Source organism: Lycorma delicatula, chromosome 12 (assembly GCF_047948215.1).
Source record: "Lycorma delicatula isolate Av1 chromosome 12, ASM4794821v1, whole genome shotgun sequence".
NCBI classification, from domain to species: Eukaryota; Metazoa; Arthropoda; class Insecta; order Hemiptera; family Fulgoridae; genus Lycorma; species Lycorma delicatula.
In genome coordinates, this window is record NC_134466.1 from 74,667,005 (window position 1) to 74,688,387 (window position 21,383).

The following is a 21,383-nucleotide window of genomic DNA, read 5'->3' on the forward strand; positions in this document are numbered from 1 at the left end:
GGTCTAATTCCTTAGTAGTTAACGTGCTAAAATTACGTTCAAACGGTTTTGATTTAATATTGTGAATGAATCTGAAACAGAAAGTAAATGTTCATATCAAAGCATGTAAAGATGAAAACCTTTGTGTGTAATCGCATACAACATTAGATACATAGTTTTACGCCTTTCTAATAAGCATTCAGGATTTAAATTATCATTATTGAACGTAATATTACGATCCGTTGGCCAACGGGAAGAAGATTGTAATAGCCAAGGAAGACCGTGCCGCCACAGTGACATATCAAGTAACTTGCTCGGTGAGCAACCTTTAGACAATACGTCTGCTGGCTTATCAGAGGTTATGATGTAATGCTAATTAGTAATTGAAGTGTTTTGTTGAATTTCAGAAACTCTATTACCTATAAATACCTTCCAACTCGAAGAATGACCGTGAATCCAACAAAGTGCTACGGTGGAATTCGTGTATATTTTTAAAACAGTAGATAGTTTCACGAATAAACGTGAAACTAGGAAACGACTACAGAGTTCAAGTCTGGATAATGTGATTTGTTTTAAGGGGGCTAATTTTGATTTAGAACATAGTAGATTAGATGTAATTACACGGTTGGATTATAAAGGAAACCTTAATAGTGGCATCAGAAAATTCATGTAATTGAATAGAATGAATTTTACTATTATTATTAAAATTAACGAATTTAGTTATCTTAAATGAATCAAAAATGTTATCGATTATACATTGAAAGCCATTATATTATCATTAATCTCAGAGAAAGAAAATCTGATCGGTTTAACTCGTATCGCATTTGCTTTTTTTTTCACAGCTGTAAGTATCGAGACAGATTTTGAACAGAAAAAAAGTCGATGTAATATTTTTCTGCGAGAAACAAAGAATTTGTAAGGATACATTTTATTTTAGATCATCAGATCTAAAATTTTGTTTTAGATCGTTAGATAAAGATCAAAGAGTAAAAATAAGATACTTTCTTGTAATCTCAAGTATTATGCTGTGTAATGCGATAACAATTGCGTCTGGCTTGATTCAAATAAATTCCTTTCTTTTTTACTTCCTTGTGCTAGTACAAGGAAGAAAAATTTTCGGTTTTCAGATTTCAACAGAAATATCCATTTTGATCATCCCTGAATCCATTTTGATTAATTTCAGTGTGACGTCTTTACGTATGTATGTATCTCGCATAACTCAAAAACGACTGGCCGTAGGATATTGAAATTTTGGATTTAGGACTGTTGTAACATCTAGTTGTGCACCTCCCCATTAGATTGTAATCGAATGAAGTGTCCAAAAAAGCCCAAAATCCCCAAAATTTGGATTTTGAACTTTTTCTTAACTGCAGTAATAAGCCCTCATTAAGAGCTTTTAAACGGTATATTATAGCGTTACTTATTTTCACTGGTTCTAGAATTATAGCCAAACGAAATTTTAATTAATGAAATATTTGGATCTTATAAGAGGAAGGCGCATCGACTGAAATCAGACTTCATCTTTTTTTTTTTAATGCCCTCAAAAATCGATGAAAACCCAGTAATGGTAGATTTAAAATTAATAACCTACTAAACAAATTCTCCTAGTAAAGAAAACTAAATATAACCTGTTTCAAGAATAGTTTATAAGATTTTTGTTGATACAGTAACATATAAGTAGAAGTTTTTACTTCCTTGTACGAAGTAAAGGAAGTATTGCGATTGCAAAAAATTTCGGTTTGCAGATTTCAAGAGAAATATCCATTTTGACCATACGTGAAACCATTTTGACCAGTTTTGGCGTGACGTCTGCACGTACGTATATATCTCACATAACTCAAAAACGATTAGCCGTAGGATGTTGAAATTTTGATTTAGCACTGAGCGATTGCAATCGACTGAACCAATGTGTCAAAAAACGTTCAAAATCCAAATTTTATTTGGATTTTGGACTTTTTATTAACTGCAATAGTAAGTCCTCATTGAGAACTTTTCAACGATATATCATAAGTGGTACTTATTTTCATCGGTTCCACAGTTATAGCAAAATAAAATTTTAATTAATGAAATATTTGGATCTTACAAGGGCAAGGCACATCGGTTCGAATCAGACTTCATCTACTTTTTTTTAAATATTTTGTAATTTAAATATATTGATTTTTTAATAATTATTAACCTCTGATGGTAAACAAATTTTTACGATAAATAATAATTCAATAATAACAATAAAAAATAATGAAAAGATATCAGAAGTTATTAATGAAATAAAATTTTACGTAATTTTCATTTAAAAAAAAAAAAAATGTGTATGTGTAATTTAATAGGTATACAAGGAAGTCATATGGTGTCCACATCAAATTATTTTAAAGAATTAAAATGTTAAAGTTTCCATTTCACGTATCGCATCCATTAGTATTTTAAAAAAATAATGAATAAATCTTAAATAGAAGAGAACCTATTACACCAGCCGGTAAATACATACAATTCCGAGGATTGTACAATTTTTTAATAAACCGAACTCCATAGTTCAACCCCAACCCGGAGACCGTAGACTCGTCTTATCAAGATTACATCCAAAATCGTATGTCTCAAAGCCTTTCGTTTATATCTTAAGGGGCCCAGAGCTTGCTTTTACCCTTTTCCATTCTGTTACATAACGAGTCTCCCCCCCCGACTATCGTCACGCATTAGGGGCCGAGGCAAGTACTCAAGAAAATAGGATTTTGTGACTCAGCTGACTACATAAATATGATGTTAATTTATTTGATATCAATTCCCGATCAGTACTTATTCCAACCTTTGATTTTATAAATTGTTATAACTAAATAATATTTTATAGAAAACTTTACGACTACTAAAATTGTACACGTAGGAATGGAATTAATTTTGGTATAGATATTAAACAGGTAAGAAATTTTATAATTTTTGTTTTAAATATTGTTAGGATTTAACAATTTATTTATGTATTTTTTTTAATATCAGGTACTGTTCTTACTACTAATTTTGCTGTCTATTGTATACAATAATTTCATTTTCGATTTTAAAATATAACACCGACCCTGAGGAGATTTGTGTATTTATTAATTAATTAATTTCGATCTGTTTCATAATGTGCAATAATAAAATAACCCGACAATTCAGCGATTATAAAATAAATTTATGTAATTACATTTAGAATTAGAAGTACCGTATATGTCCTTTACTAAATAAAAATAGAAAGCCTAACTTTTTTAAAATTTTTTAATGTAATTCGATATGAATTTTGGAACGGAACGCAACAATGTCGAAGGATGTCGCAACAATATCCTCCTACTTTTTGCGGTTTACGGACTCGCGTCCTTTGCTGTTGGGTGATTCTACTATACTGGCGGGTTATTAATAGGAGATGGCGTTGATTTGTTTTGTGAAGTTTGGGTCGCGTTTAGATCCTGTAGAGGGTTTTAGCGGTAGGAACCCGACGGAACGATGAGCTAATAAGCCGGTAATGACGCGCTCCCTTTCAGCCTAGAGCGGGCTGAAATCCTTTGTATAAGGAGTCATCATCTCTTAATGAAAGGGTGCCGGAGACAATTTTGGGGCCTGTATTCGATACGGTTAATTTAATTTTGATTTAAAAAATAAAAGAAAATGAGTTTGGCTAGATTGTTCTAGGACGTTATGTCCGAGAGCTATCCCGGTCAATAGGAAAGCGCGGTTGGGATGGTCGGTAAGGAATTTGGTATTTTGTTGTCGTGTCTGTTTCTCATTTCCTCTTGCTAACCTTATTAGAAGTCAATTCTGGAGAGAACTAGACGGGGGAGAGACAGACTGTTGTCTTATGTTCTTTTTGTCGCTTCTTTCTTCTAAAGCATAGCAGGGAGGCGAGAAGGTGTCTGGTTCATGGCACCAGCGTTTTTTGGCGCGGCTGTTAATACCGTTTTGTTTTGATTTATCTAGGCGCGATACATCTCTTTGAAAGTGTCGCTTGCCTTAAGGGCTGGCAGGAGAGATGTGTTTAACGAAGGTTGATTTCGAGCGCCGGAGTGGTGACAATTTTGAATAAGACGGCCCCCTATTAATAGAAAATTTGAATCGATGCCAATAGCATCTTTTACAGTCCTGCAGATGTCAAATCGTTCCACACACCGGCGAGCAGGTCTATAGGAATCTCTTCCACGGCTGCTGTTATTCGCTGACGCAGGTTGTCGTGCGAGTGGATTTATTCTCGGTATACTATGTCTTTAACGTAGCCTTAAAAGAAAAAATCCATCGGTGTCAAATCGAGATATCGCGTGGTGGCCGAGCGAAGGGAGATTGTCTTCCTACTCGTACTTCTGGGAACATATCGTTGAGTCCAGTCCGCACAATTTCAGCGCGATGTGGATTATTCATCTTGAAAGTTTCCGCGTGGAAACGAGAACGTTCTCTAACGTGTACGAGTACATTATTCCTCTAATAGTATGCTCGTGGAAAAAAGAAATAGTCAAAAAATTCGATTACGCACGATAACACACGACATTCACTTTCGGACAATTGCGCACGAATTCCACCGATTCGTATGTATATTCTAAGCCCGTACTCAAGAACTATGAGGATAATCGATTCCGTCGACTTTAAATGTAGTTTAATCAGAAAATAAAAAAGCTGTTGTTAGTTTAGTCGGTCAAGACGATGCCTGCCTGAAAGGATTTTAAGTTATTTGCCAATTTACGGAATTCCAGTTCAAATTTTCAATCAAATTTCTCTATACTCATTTCACGGTTCGTAAAATTTGTATTTTATAAAACGGATTTATTAAATGTTTAAGCGGGATGAAAAAAGTTAACGCAGACGGTTCTAAATCCAATAAAGGTCGGCTAACCCATCAAAGTAGATAATCTCATCCTACATAACGCTCTTTGGTGACGTCTATGCATAATATTAACCGTATGTATATACAAGCTTCTCCATCATCTTCTCTCGCACAGAGCAGTTTTGACTTTTGGATAGACTTTTGGATTTACCTTTAAGTACCTTAACCTTTTTACTAAATAACTGATCGATGTCATTGAAATATCATCGCGTCTTAAACGTACGCGAATCTGTGTTCAAGAATGAACGGTAGGAACCGATATTTATAATTTTTGTTTGTTTTATTTTTTTTACTATTCTGTGCTAACGTTTAATTATGAAATATTTACACACCTCTGTATTCTTTGTTGTCTGCTTCGTATCTTCTTTTCCCTTTGAAGTTGTTAACTTAGATATTTCATTTTTATATTAAATTAACTTCCTGCATTAGCGAATTCTCCCCTCTCCGACCGCGTTATCTTCAAAGGATTCTGTCGCTCGCTTCTCTCTGTTCTATGATTTGTTTCAACCTCTACAACGTATAATTTACCGACTTATCTTATACTAAACATTTTTGAATAACACTTTTTCTTTTTTGCTTTCATCTTATCCGTTTAGAACGGCTATTTATATCTAATATAAATAAATAAACTTTGAACAAATATTTATAATATATTATGTATAATGTACGTAGATATTTAATATGATAAATCGTTTTTAACTTACCTTTAAGAGATGGTTTATAGAGTTTTTAATGAAAACTTCGTACTCACCTGTAAAAACATTTTTTCGCTTTAAAAATTTAGTAAAAAAATCAAATAGCAATAATAAATAAAAAACAAAAATAATAAATAAGCGAGAAAACCGATAAGAAAATTATTGTGGTGTTTCAACTGCATATCTGAATTTACATGTATAACAATATTTTTTTCAAAATTTTATATACCATCGGTTACATCTTATAGAGATCTTAAATAAATTTTATCGTACACAAATAATTGAAAGAAAGTTCTCATCCGAACTCCACAATAACTACAAACTAGTATTTTAACTTCATACACTTTAAACTTGAGAAATAAGTTCATCAATAACATAACAAATCAAACGAATAACCAAAAATTAAAAAAGAAGGAAGAGATGAGGAAGAAAAACGAAATACAGAGTACGCAAAAAAAAACAAAAATAGAGCACTCAGTGCATGCGTTACTGTAAATCATACAGAGTCCCTAAGAACCAGCACATCTAAGCCTTTCAACGTCCTCTCCACTATCTAGAAGGTACATAGCCAAGTGATTTACGTAATTGTTAAAGCGCGGTTCATAGCAAAGAGTGAAGTGTTTTACTTCTTCCCGGACGCAGTGTAATCTCAAATTTTCATGGATTTTCGCAAACTACGGCGCCCATGTGATACACCTAACTATTTTTTTTTTAAACCGCTGAAAAATCTCGACGTTGTTCTGTTATGTTGTTCTCCGTAGTTCAATTATATAAATCCAAATCGGTTTCAAAATTTCTGAGTAAAATAACAGATTTTTGGATAACGATAACTGGGACTTCCTTCCCGGCAACCGGTACATTTCCTTAAGCTTGACGTTTAATTACTTCCTCTTTTCCGGTATATGAACCTTCCATGTTAGGCGATGATCCTGGTGAAAGCCTAGATACCTTACGATTTTAGTATGCGGGATTAAAATGCCATCTAGATTCACCCGCTGACAGCTTGCTCTTCTCGGGGAAAATGTCACATGACTCGACGTCGCTTGGTTAACCCTTATTTTCTATTTTCCTAGCCACCTGTCGGTTTGATCTACCTAGATTGCACAATAGTCGAAGCTACTGTTACGGTCATATCAACGGTTAGAATAGCCTTGTCTTAAGTAAAAGAAACGACGGTGATGTTTACAGTGAGAAGGTCTGGAGTAAAGTCGGAGTACAGAACAGGACCCGTAACTGAACCTTGGGGTACGTCCGACTTAGCGTCAAAGAACACAGACAGTTGTTGATTGTACTTCACCTGAAAATATTGTCCGTCCAGACGGCTACGTAGAACTACGTAATACTGTTGAGGGAGATACGTTTTTAATTTGTATAGTAGGTCCAGCAGCCGCATCTTATCAAAGACCTGCTGCTCGTCTAGATAGGTCCTCGAACAGTACTTCTTCTCCTCGAGGCGCTTGTCGATAAGCCTATGCGTTTGCTCAGTAGTGAAATATCTACTACGGAAACCGGACTGTCGATCAGGAATGATTTGACCTTCTTCTAGAATAGTCCGCATCCTGCAAAGCAACACATTCTCAAATATTTTCGACTACACAGGCGACAAACTTACTGCTCTGTACGGCTTTGGAACCATAACCGTTTGCAAAACCGTCCATTCCATCGTAAAATACGTAATCCGAAGTCGAGCATTAAATGAACGAAACAACTTGGGAGGAAGTGTGGTGTTCAACCTGCAGCGCAGGAAAGGGAAGTCGGTCTGGGTTAACTCTGTCTTTCGATGTTATTTGTGTATTTTGATATTTGGTTTTGCGTGATTCTTGTTAGTTCTGTTTTTTTGTTCAACTGCATTTTAAATCGATAGCTGGAGAAAAGCGGCAACAGATCAAACACGCTCATTTCCCAGGAAACAAATCATCTTAACTCGATTGCGAATAGGACGCGTTAAATTCAGCCACGTACATGCGGAATCTACATGAATATCGCCAGGTCTATCGATCGGTGAAACACATTATTGCCGATCGTTCACACTACCGAACGGAAAAAATGATACCTCAAAAAAATTATCTAGAAAAGATCAAGAAAACGCTTAAAAAAGAGAAAAATATTTCTTAATTATCGGAAGGACTTGGATTTTCAGCATTATATACATAAGTGCAATTATATATAAGTAATCCTGTTGGTGTTGCTAATACCGATAAGGTGATGTGACATTAAATAACTAAAAAAAAGACGTTCGGTAATTTAAATTTAAGTAAAGAAAATAAGATTGATTGGTCAATTCATACTGCCGACCTCACTGGAGGAGGAAAAACGAGTTGGGGTTTTTTCCGAAAATTTCCAACCCGTAAAATTCGAATTCATTTGAAAATGAAATTCAGGATGAACCTCTTTTAAACTGTGGCCCGATAAAACTTCCAGTTCTATCTGAATGATTACAGTCACAGCGCTGAACCGATTAAAAGCCACAAGCAAAAATGGCGATTCCTGAACACAAAGCCTTCTGCGTCTTGCAGTTTGTTAAATGTGAATCTGTAGTTACAGTTAAAAGTGAATTGCGATCCTCTGACCGACAATAAAATTCGTCGGTGGTATAATCGATTAAATCAACCGAATGTTTCTGCAAAGGGAACAGACGTATAGAACTAACGACAGGAGTGCGTCAGAGAGTCTTTCCTGCGTAGTCCTAAAAACGTTTTTAGGAACGCCAACAGCGAACTAGCGATGTCGACGATTACATTGAAATATTTTTAGGAAGCGCTTACACATGCGTCCATACCGTTTCCAGCCGTAACAAGCTTTGAAGCTTAATTACTACGCTTTGCCTACCGACTTCGCGACTGAAATTGTGCAGCATAAAGGCGACTACTTTCTTTACCGTATTGTGTTTACCCGTTTAATTTCAACGGAAAATGTCGTGGATCAAAAATCTCCGTGTACCGTTACAAAGCAAAAGGGATTGCCCTAATTAAATATTTTCTGTGCGATATCACGACGGAAAGTTTACGGGCAGTTGTTTTTCGCTAAAGCAAGCTTAACAGGAGTTGATTTTTTCGATTTACTGTGTACACGGCTCTTTCCTTAACTGTAAGACGGGCCAGAAGAAACTATTTGGCAACAAAGAAGTACGCTTTGTCACTGTCGTAAATGTACGGGATCGGTTGAATGACTTCTCCGCGACGTTAGATCGGTCGGTATGGATCCGATATCAGTTACTGTTGCGGTGGTCTCCAAGGTCACCCGATCTGATCCCGTGGGATTTTTTCTTTTGGGATTTTATTAGAGGATCTTGCGTATCTTCCTCCTTTATCTACCGAGTTACCTATTTGATGCACAGAATTGAAATAGCTGTCGGTTCCATTATTCCAGATGGACCGGTTAAAGTAGGAACTCGATGCGCGATAAAATATGTAGATAATACATAAATAAGTGTACTAAAGTAGTCTTAAAAGTAGACTAGATCTGTACTAAATAAACTAAAGACGCTCACATTAAACACTTATAGGGAAAACTTGTAAGAGTTACTCTTTCGTTTTATTTGCGATTCGTTACTGTAAGTCAAAGTTAAGAGACATTAAACAGCTTTAAAACTCCAATAGCTTTATGTAAATCTGTTATTATTTTACAAAGAACTCACTTAAGTTGTTTAATAAGTTAGTAAGAAAACTTAATTTTAAATTTCAGAAAGACGCGGGAAAACAAGTTTTATAAACCTTCTTTTGTGTACACACAATTTCCGACCTTATAAAGTTAACAAACAAAACAATTTCGAAATGTATATATATATATATATATATATAAAATTAACGTAAAAATAATGAAATACGAACTTTTATCTTTAATCGTAATAAATTTCATATCATAATAAACGGTTTTTTACAAAATAAATTATATTTAAATATCCAGATATCGTACAAAAATGATTTTTTACACTATTACACAGTTTTGTAAAAGAAATTTAAATTTAAAAAACGCATCGGTAAATTTGACGTATAGCTGATTTGAAAAAGTAAAATTATCTAGAAATTAATTAAAAAATATTCCAGTCGCTCTATTTAACTTGGTTGTGACGATTAGAATATAGCCAGCCATTTTCCACTGTATTAATAATCGATCTTTACTTTCAGTAGTTATTTTAATTCTATGATTTTATAAAAAAACAACGATCGATTTTTATTAAAATTACATTACTGCGAAAAGAAACGAGAACATCACCGCTACGATGTTGCGGAGCTTTAATACCATTGCAGGGTTCGTGGCGAGGGTCCTTCAGGAGAAGGATCTGGGGACTCGGGGATGAGAGACAGCCCTCTGCGGAGCTGCCGTTCGCACTTGCTTGTACGAGTGGACGGTAGCGATGAGACACGGGGTCTCTCGCACCCCCGAGGGAAAAAGACCGAGTCCCGGCGAGGATGCCCCACTCGAGTTTTATCCGTTAGAGGCACTGGCATAAAGACCGAGTCCCGGCTCCCGGAGCGGGGACCCAGGGACGGCACAGCCGGGCCGGGTACTCTGTGGGTTTGAGGCGGGCGCAAAGTGAGATCTGACCGGCCGGCCGAGACGTGGAGGCCCGTTAAGTAAAGGACACTTCCCTGGGCTGTGTAATATTTTAATTAACTTGCACGATCCGGCCCGAGCGAAAAGAGGATAAAAATACTGAAATTAAAACAGGTTTACTTTAAATAGACCGAAACTTTTGGAATAAGACAGTAAATAAAGACGGTATAAAATCATTTATTTTCATCAGACGATTCGTAGAATATAACTTAAATTATAAGTTTTCTTTCGTTCTGTATACTGTAATAAAATATTTATTTTACGACATGTGTAATATATTAGTCTAATTTGACATTTTGATTGTTTGTGATTAGGTAATGGAATCGTGCAACGAACTACATTTGTCCAATAGATCAAATGGGATTATATAAATAATCTAAATAAACTATGAACATTATCGGGTTTGTACATAACTCGATTGTGTCTATTAGTCTGTGAACCACGTAGATACATTAGATAGCTTTATTTTGATAATTGTAATATACAGATTTAAATTAACTTCCGTATCTGCAAAACGATTCAAATATTGAAACTAACACACACACACACACACAGACACACACATACACCCCCCACACACACACTGTGAGTAGTTCTGTCAACAACAGATCTTGTTCACTTTATATAAAATTTAACAAATCGAGTTCTGTAAGGAAATGCTTAATCTTTTTGCTACAACCAATAAAATTACAATCTACTCTTAACAAAAAATACACAGAATAATATGTAATTAAAAATAAAGCTACTAAGTGAAAACATTACCGATCTAGTGATCAATCTTCAAACATAGAAACATATAAGGTGAATTTATTAAACTTTGTCAGGTAGGTGTAACACATTGAATTTAAATAAATTATCATTGTTATTCAAAAAATTTAGCGCTAAATTATTATTTAATCGTTAAGTTTTTGCTCGTATTTCTTAGTAAATGTTTTAATTTATCGATCCATTGTATTAAGTCGAATAATGTTGTCTGTAAATAAATTTTTAGTCTATTATCAGAATATCTTCTCAGTAACGATCCAGAATTTTATTATTTGATTTCACCGTATTAACATCAACCCAAAACGTCCAAAAGAGTTATTATGATATATTTTTAGTGATTATTATGCAAATATTTGGCTTTTGTTTGGATTTAATATCATTTTTGTCTGAGCATTTGTTCGTGAGGAAAACTGATATTTCAGCCGGTGCTAAGAACAGTTTTCCTTTACTAGTGTTAGGGAAAGCCAAAGAGGCAATTACAAAGTGACAGGTAGCTACGGCCATTCTAATTTTCAATATTAAATATTTAATCCCGTATCGTGTTCGAACTTAGATGTTTATACGTTTTACAAAAATGTTATCGGTGAACGAAAAATATCTAAAAAATAAAAAAAGATTTCTTAAATTTAAAACTTTATTAATTGTATTTATTTATAATTTCTCGTTACGTATATTTATATAATATATATGCTTTAGATTTTGTTGATGAAAAAATTAATTGTATTAATCAGGTATTTTTTATTTTTATTTTTAATTATTTCTCTCCCAAATTATTTATTACTGGTTTAACGATCGGGCTGTTCGATTTAACTGTACAGTTCGGTTCGGATGTATATTTAAGATATTGGGGGAAATTACCAGACTAACGAATATAGTCAAATTACTCTCGAAGGATCTCTATTTTCTAGTCAAAATTGAGAAGAAAAATAACTTTTTTTTTTGTTAGAAGATAAGAAAAGTAATTAAATTAGGCGTTAAATGTTAGGTAAACACTAGAACTAAAAGTAAAGTATTTTAAAGTTATCGGGTTTTATAAGAAAGTTACTAATAGGTGCCGCATTAAAATGTGAAAGGGGAAGAAGAAAAAGTAAACTGCTATATAGTTTGGCAACCAACTATCGCACTAACTTTATAACTTATTGCATAGAACAATAAAAAGTTGGCCTCTATTTCAAACTTGAGTGTAACTCACTTCATTAATATAACAAACATGTTTGTACGTAAACAAATTAGGATATATTAAGTTAGTCGTAAATAAAAGTAAGTAACTTCTTCCTTTCATCATGTCTGACAATATAGACTCGTTTTTTCGTTCCTTTAATTTTTCGCTTCTTTAGTAATTTTTAATTATCTTATTTAAATATTTTTTCCTAGTTTTGTTTATTGAAACAGTGCAGAGAAATTTCATCTATTCTAGAGAACTATATTTTATATTTTGTCATTTCTGCAATCGGTTGTTTTAGTTACTATGCTGGATTGCGACATTCTATGTTTGTGTTCGAATGAAATTAATCTTATTATTTCACCAATAAATAAAAAAAAATCGGTTTCCATTTAACAAAAACTATACTAATAAAATTCTCCCAAACAACGCTTCATATATTTTCCTTCATTTATATTCAATATTGTTCGGAAGTACTTGATACCCTACGGGAAGACACCCTCCAACCAGCCCCTCCGTAGCTAGCCCTGATGGGCTTTACCGGAGGTCATCTTTTAAACCTCGACAAATGACATCTGTCAGTCGCCTCGGCCCAGGATGCCACCGATGTACCGATAACTAAAAATAACAGAACACATCTCTAGACTCAAACAAGACTGAAAACTATAGTCGTCGAAAGGATTGAATACCTACCTATCCGAATGGTAAAGTTAGTTCACATGTGACGCAAACGCGGAAAATCATTGAAACAAAAACACAAAAATAAAACTTATTAACAAAACAAAACAACTAAAACAGATGTAACGCTAACAGAACAAAAGCAACATTAAAAAGAAATCGAAACAAAACAAAGTACGCAGGAAGAAGATCAAGCGACACCCTAAATTCCCTCCGCAATCCGTTCCCAAGCCGAATAGTGCAGAAATTCTGTAACCGCAGACCATTCAGACCGGTCCTTCCACTTTTAACTGATGGCAAACGTTGCTCCGACATTATTCAGTCGATAAATTACTGCGGTGCGCTGCAGATCGTATTTGATGCACTCAAATAACACGTGGAACGCATCGTCCTGCACCTCACAGTGCGGCACATACCCGAATCCATCAGGCCGAACCCAGTAGGTCTACCCTTGAAGCCACGGTGACCGGTAAGAAACCGAGTTACGTACTTGTTAGGGGAAACCCATGAGGCGCCTCACAGGCTTCTAATATCTGAGAAGTGATCGTATATCGCTCATCAATAGCCTCATCGAATCTAGCCTGCCATATATCATAACCGTGTTTCTCGATATCCCGAATTTTTACAGAAGTCACCTAGCAACATATCGCTCCTGTCTCTCGAGAACTGGAATATCAACCGGTTTCAATCTCGCAATCACCAGACCGCTTTCCGTGAAACCAACCGGGGGCTACTCGTTACCGTCAAGAGTAATAGCCGTTGGAATTTCATCCTAATACGGAATTTCATCTTATCAACCCAAACTGGTGCAGCGTATAACATAATTGCTTCGTACACGTTCTTGTACAGGATGCTTAGGGTTCTAAAATTGAGATCCCAATTCGGATTGATCGCACATCAGATTCCAAAAACGGCACTACAAGCCTTTTCTGCAACGTAATGAAGGTACCTCTTCAACTGAAATTTCTCCTAATGATCCTATCCCAAACCTCAAGATGGTGATCAGCAGGATCACCGTGCTGAAAATATGAACTCGCAGCATAAAATTGCAACATCGGAATATCCAAACGAAGGACAACATGATGCTCATTAGAGAACTGTCGAAGTAAAACACAGTGTAACTCTCTTCTGCACAGAAAAGCGGCCATTCTATTACAACCATAATACATTTTCCAACGAGAGAAACCTTACAGACCACCAGACACAATATCGGGATGATGCAATAAAACAACATCCAAATTCCTACAAAGAGCAACCTCACCAAGCAACCTACCTTAACAATGTATGCGCTACATGAGTTCACCGAACGAAACAAACCACCTATACCTATCGAATTACAGAATATGTTGATAACATGGACATTCCTTGCTGTTCACAGATTGCTTATTACGGTCCTTGCGATAACGCTTGCGATTAATGCAAATAGGACCTTCAGACCTCTTAGGGCACCCCTAACGCTGATTTCCTTCATCTCCACAACATGCACAGACCGATCGGTTTGTCTCGCATTTCTCCCACGACCACCTGATTCGGCCGCTCTAAAACATAAGACCCAATGTCCGTGTCACAAACGGCTACTGTGCCTCAAACGGTTTAGCGACCGATATCCGAATTAACTCCTAGAGCTTACCTAATTGCGTGAGCGGAATAAGCGCGGTGCCCTACACCGCTGGCTTGTCATATATTACTAAAACGGTAGGCGCACCCTGTCTACGTAATAAAATATATGACTTGTCAATAAATTAAAATTTATTCTGTCAAGGACAATAATTTTTTGCAACGCCTAAGTCGTTGAACGATGCCAAAAAGTACCAGTCCACCATATTATAGCGCTTGAAGCTATATTTGACCGACGGCCAGCCATTTCTCGAGTGTAGCTCACTACAGCAAGCGGTAGGAGTCTTATATTCCTTGAACTACTGATGCCGGTTGAACAAAGCAACGGAGTCAAGTAACTCCCACACGGTCCGACAATGCGGCTCACGCCACATTGACTCACCGGAAAAAACATAAAGACTCGTCACGTAAAAAACATACTTAAGTCACTGCAGGCGGTCTGAATTGGATGATTTTAAACCTCTAAAATTTAAAGTAGATTTGTGCTTTCTATCGATATGTTTCAAAACAACCATTAATTTTTCAATTAATATTTATTATTATTATTTCTTTGTTTTTGTTTTATTTTTTAATTTAATTTTACCGTTTTTAACATTTTCCGTAGTTTCTGCTGATGATGAATTACGTAGTTTCAACTAAAAATTGTAACCTAGTTTTAAATTTTAAGTAAAAGACTTATGTAAACGATTTGTTCATTTCAAAAATCTTTTAGGACTTACGTATTAACGCCACCGCAGCTACAGCTTTATTTAAAAACAAAGTAGTATTTCGGTGGAAAATGAGCCGATATAGAGTTTAACATAGATTCAAAACAGTCTATTTATTAATTTTAATAAATGGTTATATAAATAACCATTTATTTTATAAATATAATTTAACCAAAATTAACCCTACGCTCGCTTCGCTCGCTAACCTTGACTAATTAACAGGAGTGTTTTGATTAATAAAATAATATATAATTGCAATAATTACTGAATTTATTATATTTATTTAATAAAATTACGGTGTTAATTAGTCAAGATTAGCGAGCGTAGGTTAAGTTTGGTTAAATTATATTTATAAAATAAATAAATATAAATAACCATTTATTAAAATTAAAAAAGAGGCTGTTCATTTTCCACCGAAATCCGATTGACTACTTTGTTTTTAAATAAAGCTGTAGCTGCGGTGGCGTTAATACGTAAGTACCATCTTTTAACACAACTCGTTATTTATACGTATTAAAATAAAATGACAACCAAAGTAAAAATCAAAATTGTATTGCTCAGGATTATAAAAACATAAATCATCATTTCGTGTTATAAATGTAATAGTAAAATTAATTTATAAAACTACACCGATCAGCTAACCAAATTTAACTGTATCAAATAAAACAGTATTGATATTACAAAATAATACGATATCGACATCGCTGTGATCAATCGAAATGGAAATCAGAATGTTGCATTTGTACCATCAGGTGTAAAGTCTACATGCATGTCGTTACTCATTTTCAAAGTTCCTGTACAAAGTATAATAATACAAAAGTTAATATGAAAGAACAATACAAAAATATTTTATATTTTACTTAATATTTATTAGTAGTATATTAACGAGGATTTCCATCTTGGATTTCCCCTACTCCTTGTAGGCTCCACCACCCGCCATCTTGGATTTTCCCGCTCTTTCGCCCTTGACCAACCAGAGTCGAGTACTCCTATTCTCTGGGTCCGCCTATCCTGTTTTTTTTGGGTCTTCTATCTACTGCAGCCATCTTAGAGATCTGTCTGTAGGAGAGGAATTCTTTTCTATCAATAAATATATAACGGCTATTCTTTTAGAAGAATTATTTTGATTTCCAACGTATTTTTTAACAACAATACATGTAATTGTTATTTATTAACATATGCTAAGTAAAAAAAAAAAAGATTTAATTTAAAAACAATTTTTTTTTTGTCTTCAGTCATTTCACTGGTTTGATGCAGCTCTCCAAGGTTACCTATCTAGTGCCAGTCGTTTCATTTCGGTATACCCCCTATATCCTATATCCCTAAAAATTTGTTTTACATATTCCAAACGTGGATATTCACAATTTTTTCCTTCTACCTGTCCTTCCAATATTAAAGCGACTATTCCAGGATGCCTTAGTATGTGGCCTATAAGTCTGTCTCTTCTTTTAACTATATTTTTCCAAATGCTTCTTTCTTCATCTATTTGCCGCAATACCTCCTCATTTGCCACTTTATCCACCCGTCTGACTTTTAACATTTTCCTATAGCAACTCATTTCAAAAGCTTCTAATCTTTTCTTCTTAGTTACATATAAAGTTACACTCCAAACACATACTTTCAAAAATTGTTTCCTGACATTTAAATTTATTTTTGATGTAAACAAATTATATTTCTGACTGAAGGCTCGTTTCCCCCGTCCTATTCGGCATTTTATATCGCTCCTGCTTCGTCATCTTTAGTAATTCTACTTCCAAAATAAAAAAATTCTTCCACCTCCATAATCTTTTCTCCTCCTATTTTCACATTCAGTGGTCCATCTTCGTTATTTCTACTACATTTCAGTACTTTCGTTTTTCTTGTTTATTTTCATGAGGTAGTTCTTGCGTAGGACCTCATCCATGCTGTTCATTGTTCCTTCTAAATCTTTTTTACTCTCAGCTAGAATTACTATATCATCAGCAAATCGTATCATCTTTATCTTTTCACCTTGTACTGTTACCCCGAATTTAAATTTTGTTTAACATCATTATATGCTATTTCCATGTAAAGATTAAAATTTAACGGGGATAGGGAACATCCTTATCGGAGTCCTTTCTTATTACGACTTCTTTCTTCTGTTATTCAATTATTACTGTTGCTGTTTAAAAACAATATGAACTGAAAATGGAACGATTTACTCTCCAAAACGTAAAGAAAACTCGCTATAAATACGATAAACATTTCTTGAGACAGTTCATAAAGTTAAACACCACGGTTTCATAGAGAAATTGTGAAACTAATTACTAAATTTGAGAAAACTGACAAAGTTACCGAGGTAAACACGCAATCCCGTCAACATAGTGCAGGTCAATTGAAAATATTATTCTTGAAAACTCAGGTTTCTCAATTCCAAATCGTTTAAACCTTTTTGTCATCTGAAACCTACATCGTATTTTGAAAGTAGACCTTGAAACACATGCTTATAAAGTGCAGCTGATGCAACAATTACTGTCACGAGACCATGTACAATTTCCTATATTTTCTGGTTGCTTTTTACAGTTCGTTTAAATTTCGTTCTTGTCTTTGATAAAAATACCAGATTAATTTCTTTTAATCCGCTTAAGACGGTTGCAATATAATACAATAAAATATTTGTTTTGTTAAAAACGTTGTGAAAAAATGTGAAGAAAATAATTTGATGTTTTTAAAAAAGTTTGTATCAATAAATATTCCTTCAATTTAATAAAGCTATATTTATTTTGGGTTTCTATTATCTACAACTAGATGCTTTGTTAATTTCTTTACAATAACTGGATAATCGAAGCTTACATTTCCAAAACGAGCAGTAATTACTTCCATCCAATATTTATCTACCTGCAGTACGTAAAAAAAAGGTTTTGACTCGCAGGTTTTTTTACACGTTATAAATAAACTTAGTAACCAAATATTGTGGCTGAATAAAACGTCGCATACAGTACATTTTCGATAAGAAAAGTCAAAGTATAGAAAGGGTCTTGTTTTATCAGTTAAACCCATTCAGTTTATATAGTCTGTCTGTGATAACTACGGTTGGTCAAGTAACACGTTAAAATGAGTTTCTTTGTTCTGCTTTTGATATTTTGATTAAAAATATTGATCTGGTCTTTCCAACTGTACAGAATTCGTATTTAAATGTATTTTAACCTAACCTCAAAATTATCTATACAGTAAATGGATTCGGTCATAAAGTTAGGTGGTTAACGAAGGTTTGGGCTTGACACCTCTCACCACGAACAAGATAATTGCATTGACTTAACTTATATTCAATTTCTGAATATTCTGATATTCTAAACGGGGTTTTAATTCTACAAAATAAATTTGTACAATGATAAATAAATAAAACCGACTTAAAAAACTTTTAAAAATTAGAATGATTTTTCATAATTATTTGTAAGGTTTTTTGAAATAAATTTTATTGTGCTTTTTTTAGTAGTATTTTATTTTATATTTTTTAATTTTATTTAAATCTATTTATATAAAAATCAATGTTTGTTTGTCTGTCTGTTCCAACTTAACTCGGGATCTACCGGACAGATATGTCTAAAACTTTGCACACCTACACTTTGAAGCCCTGCGGTGAACATAGGCTAATTTTTTTGGACCTCCGACATAACGAAATTTTACAACGAAATTTAAAACACTTTATTTCTTCCTTAAAGCTTATTTAATTTTCAAAATGACTTTAATAATATTAAAAAAAAATTTAATTTTTAGCTAATTATTTTAATTAATTAGATTAATTTAATTTAATTAATTTAATTTTTTTTCAACATTCAATCGATTAATTTTGAAAAGAGTTGAAGTTTTAACGTACGGTTATTCCTAAGTTTCAATTGATTTAGCGCACATGCATATGTAATTTTTACGATTCATTCATTTACAATTTTTTACGGCTGTTTAAAAACATAAATAAACAGCTGCTTTTGCAGCTGTGTGTGTGTGCAGCTGAATTTTTATCATGTGTGTTACTAATTTAAATTGTTTAAAGTATTTAACTGCAATCTTTTAAATTCAGTGATATTTTTTCAAAACATCATACCGTGCCTAAAAACATTCTTCGACTGGGAGAAATACAAAAAAAGCACGTATTATGAAAACCGTTAGTGCGGCAGAGACTGAAGACGAAAGACAGTCAAGATTGGAAAGCGACCGAATACACACAGCCCAGTCCCGCTCGACTGAAACAACTGAGCAACGGGAAATGCGATTAGAAGGCGTCGGAACTCGCGCAGCTAAAGCCCGATTAACAGAAACAGTGGCAGAACGAGAGAAGCGACTACGGTTGACACGATCACGAGCTGCTCAATCTAGGCGGGCGTCAGGCATTGAATTGAAAGAATGCGCCTGTCATTACGATGCCGACTATGATTATTCCGCTTATTCAAGTGTCGCAAATGGAAAAATGGACAGCGAGTGCCCGTATTGTTCTGCTCTTACATTCAAAAACGAATCGCAAGGAATCTGCTGCGCAAGCGGAAAAGTTAAATTGCCCGACATTGGTTTGCCACCTGAGCCTCTATTGTCGCTTCTATCACGAACCACAAGTGAATCGAGGCACTTTTTAAGAAACATTTGCAAATACAATTCATGTTTTCAAATGACGTCATTCGGAGCAGAAGCTATTGTCCTCGAAAATTATACGCTTATATTCAAAGTGCAGAGACAAATTTACCTTCGCGTGGGGTCATTATTGCCTCTACCAAACGAAGGCCATACGTTTCTGCAAATTTACTTTACGGTCACCGCTGATGACCAAGTTAATCAGCGTTGGTGCAACAATGTTGGCCTTCGCCGTCAAATCGTTGTCGATTTGCAAAACTTATTTGATGAACACAATGAGCCGATTAAAATATTCAAAACATCACTAGAAAAAATGCCAACCGACGAGTACAAAATAGTGATTAGAGCGGATAGAGTAGCTGTAGGAGAACATCGAAGACGATATAACGCTCCAACAACTGATGATGGAGTTGTCATCGTCGGAGAAGAATTCAATTCTCGGAATATCGTAACTAAATTGTATGAAATCTTTTCTAAAAACATTAGGCTCTTAAGTTGGAGTAAAGTTGATAACGTCAAAAATTTTCCAGTTGAAAAAAGAACTTTGGAAACCTGGAAAACCAAAGCGCCGAGCGAAGCGAGGCCTGGCTGGGAGGTCCGGCGAAGCCGGGCCGAGCGGCTAGTTTTAAATAAATTCAATTTTTTATTAAACAGAAAGTTTTCATAACGAAAAGTGTCTTTTTAAAATTCGCATTTTTTTGGTATCGGGAATTTCAAATACTGATGGGGAACGTGTTTTATACAATTTTTATTCCTAAAAAAAAAAACTTAAAAATCTTAAATTTATCACGTTATTTGAAAATATAAGAATTTTAACTCGGCGTTATTTTACCTTTGTAGCAAAAATCATCGTGATATATTTAGCTAACGAACTTGAAAACCAAACGTTTTTAAGAAATATTTAAAGGAATGCTAAAGCTTTTATTAATGTCCAAAATCACTTCCCAAAGTACTGTACAATATTGAATCGCTTATTACATAAATCAAAATTTATATTTTTTCAACAAAAGTCAAAAGATATTCGAGCAGTTTCAAAATGTAAAACGTCAAAGGAATATGTTCATTTCATTTCAGACATTCTTATTTTCTTTTTCCTGTTTAGCCTCCGGTAACTGCCGTTTAGATAATACTTCAGAGGATGAATGAGAATGATATGTATGAGTGTGAATGAAGTGTAGTCTTGTACATTCTCGGTTCGACCGTACCCGAGATGTGCGGTTAATTGAAACCCGACCGCCAAAGAACACCGGTATCCGCGATCTAGTATTCAAATCCGTGTAAAAATAACTGACTTTACTAGGACTTGAACGCTGTAACTCTCGACTTCCTAATCAGCTGATTTGAGAAGACGCGTTAACCGCTACACCGACCCGGTGGGTCAGGCATTCTTATTAAATTATTTTTACTTAACCGGTTGTAACAGCATAGCAAATAATTTGTATCGGGGTTTGCAAATGTGGACATTTGAAGGACCCCTTATTTCAAAGAACATAAAAAAAGGTTATAAAAATTTCCGAAATATAAGTACGCAAATGTGTTGGTCTTTATTTTGGTTAATATCTCCGAATTCTACCCAGCATAAATTCCTCGAAAATTGCTCAAAAAATTTCTGTTTACGGATAGATCACTGACCGTAAAAAAAGCAGAGTACTTTTTAACGTTTTGAGTTTTTAAGTTTTTGTTTAACGATCGTAGAAAATGAATTTTAATTAGATGAAAGTGCTAATTAAAATATTACAAATTCGAAAGTTTTAAATCGATCGAATTTAGTGACTGAGGAATATTTAACATTAAATGGAAATTTGGCTGTA

General features: G+C 34.4%; 1 protein-coding gene across 2 annotated transcripts in view; it reads right to left on the reverse strand.

Annotated features, from left to right (window-relative positions):
• The window catches only part of Stacl (SH3 and cysteine-rich domain-containing protein), a 1,060,888-nt gene that overhangs the window by 344,256 nt on the left and 695,249 nt on the right, over positions 1-21,383 (reverse strand). The window lies entirely within an intron of this gene.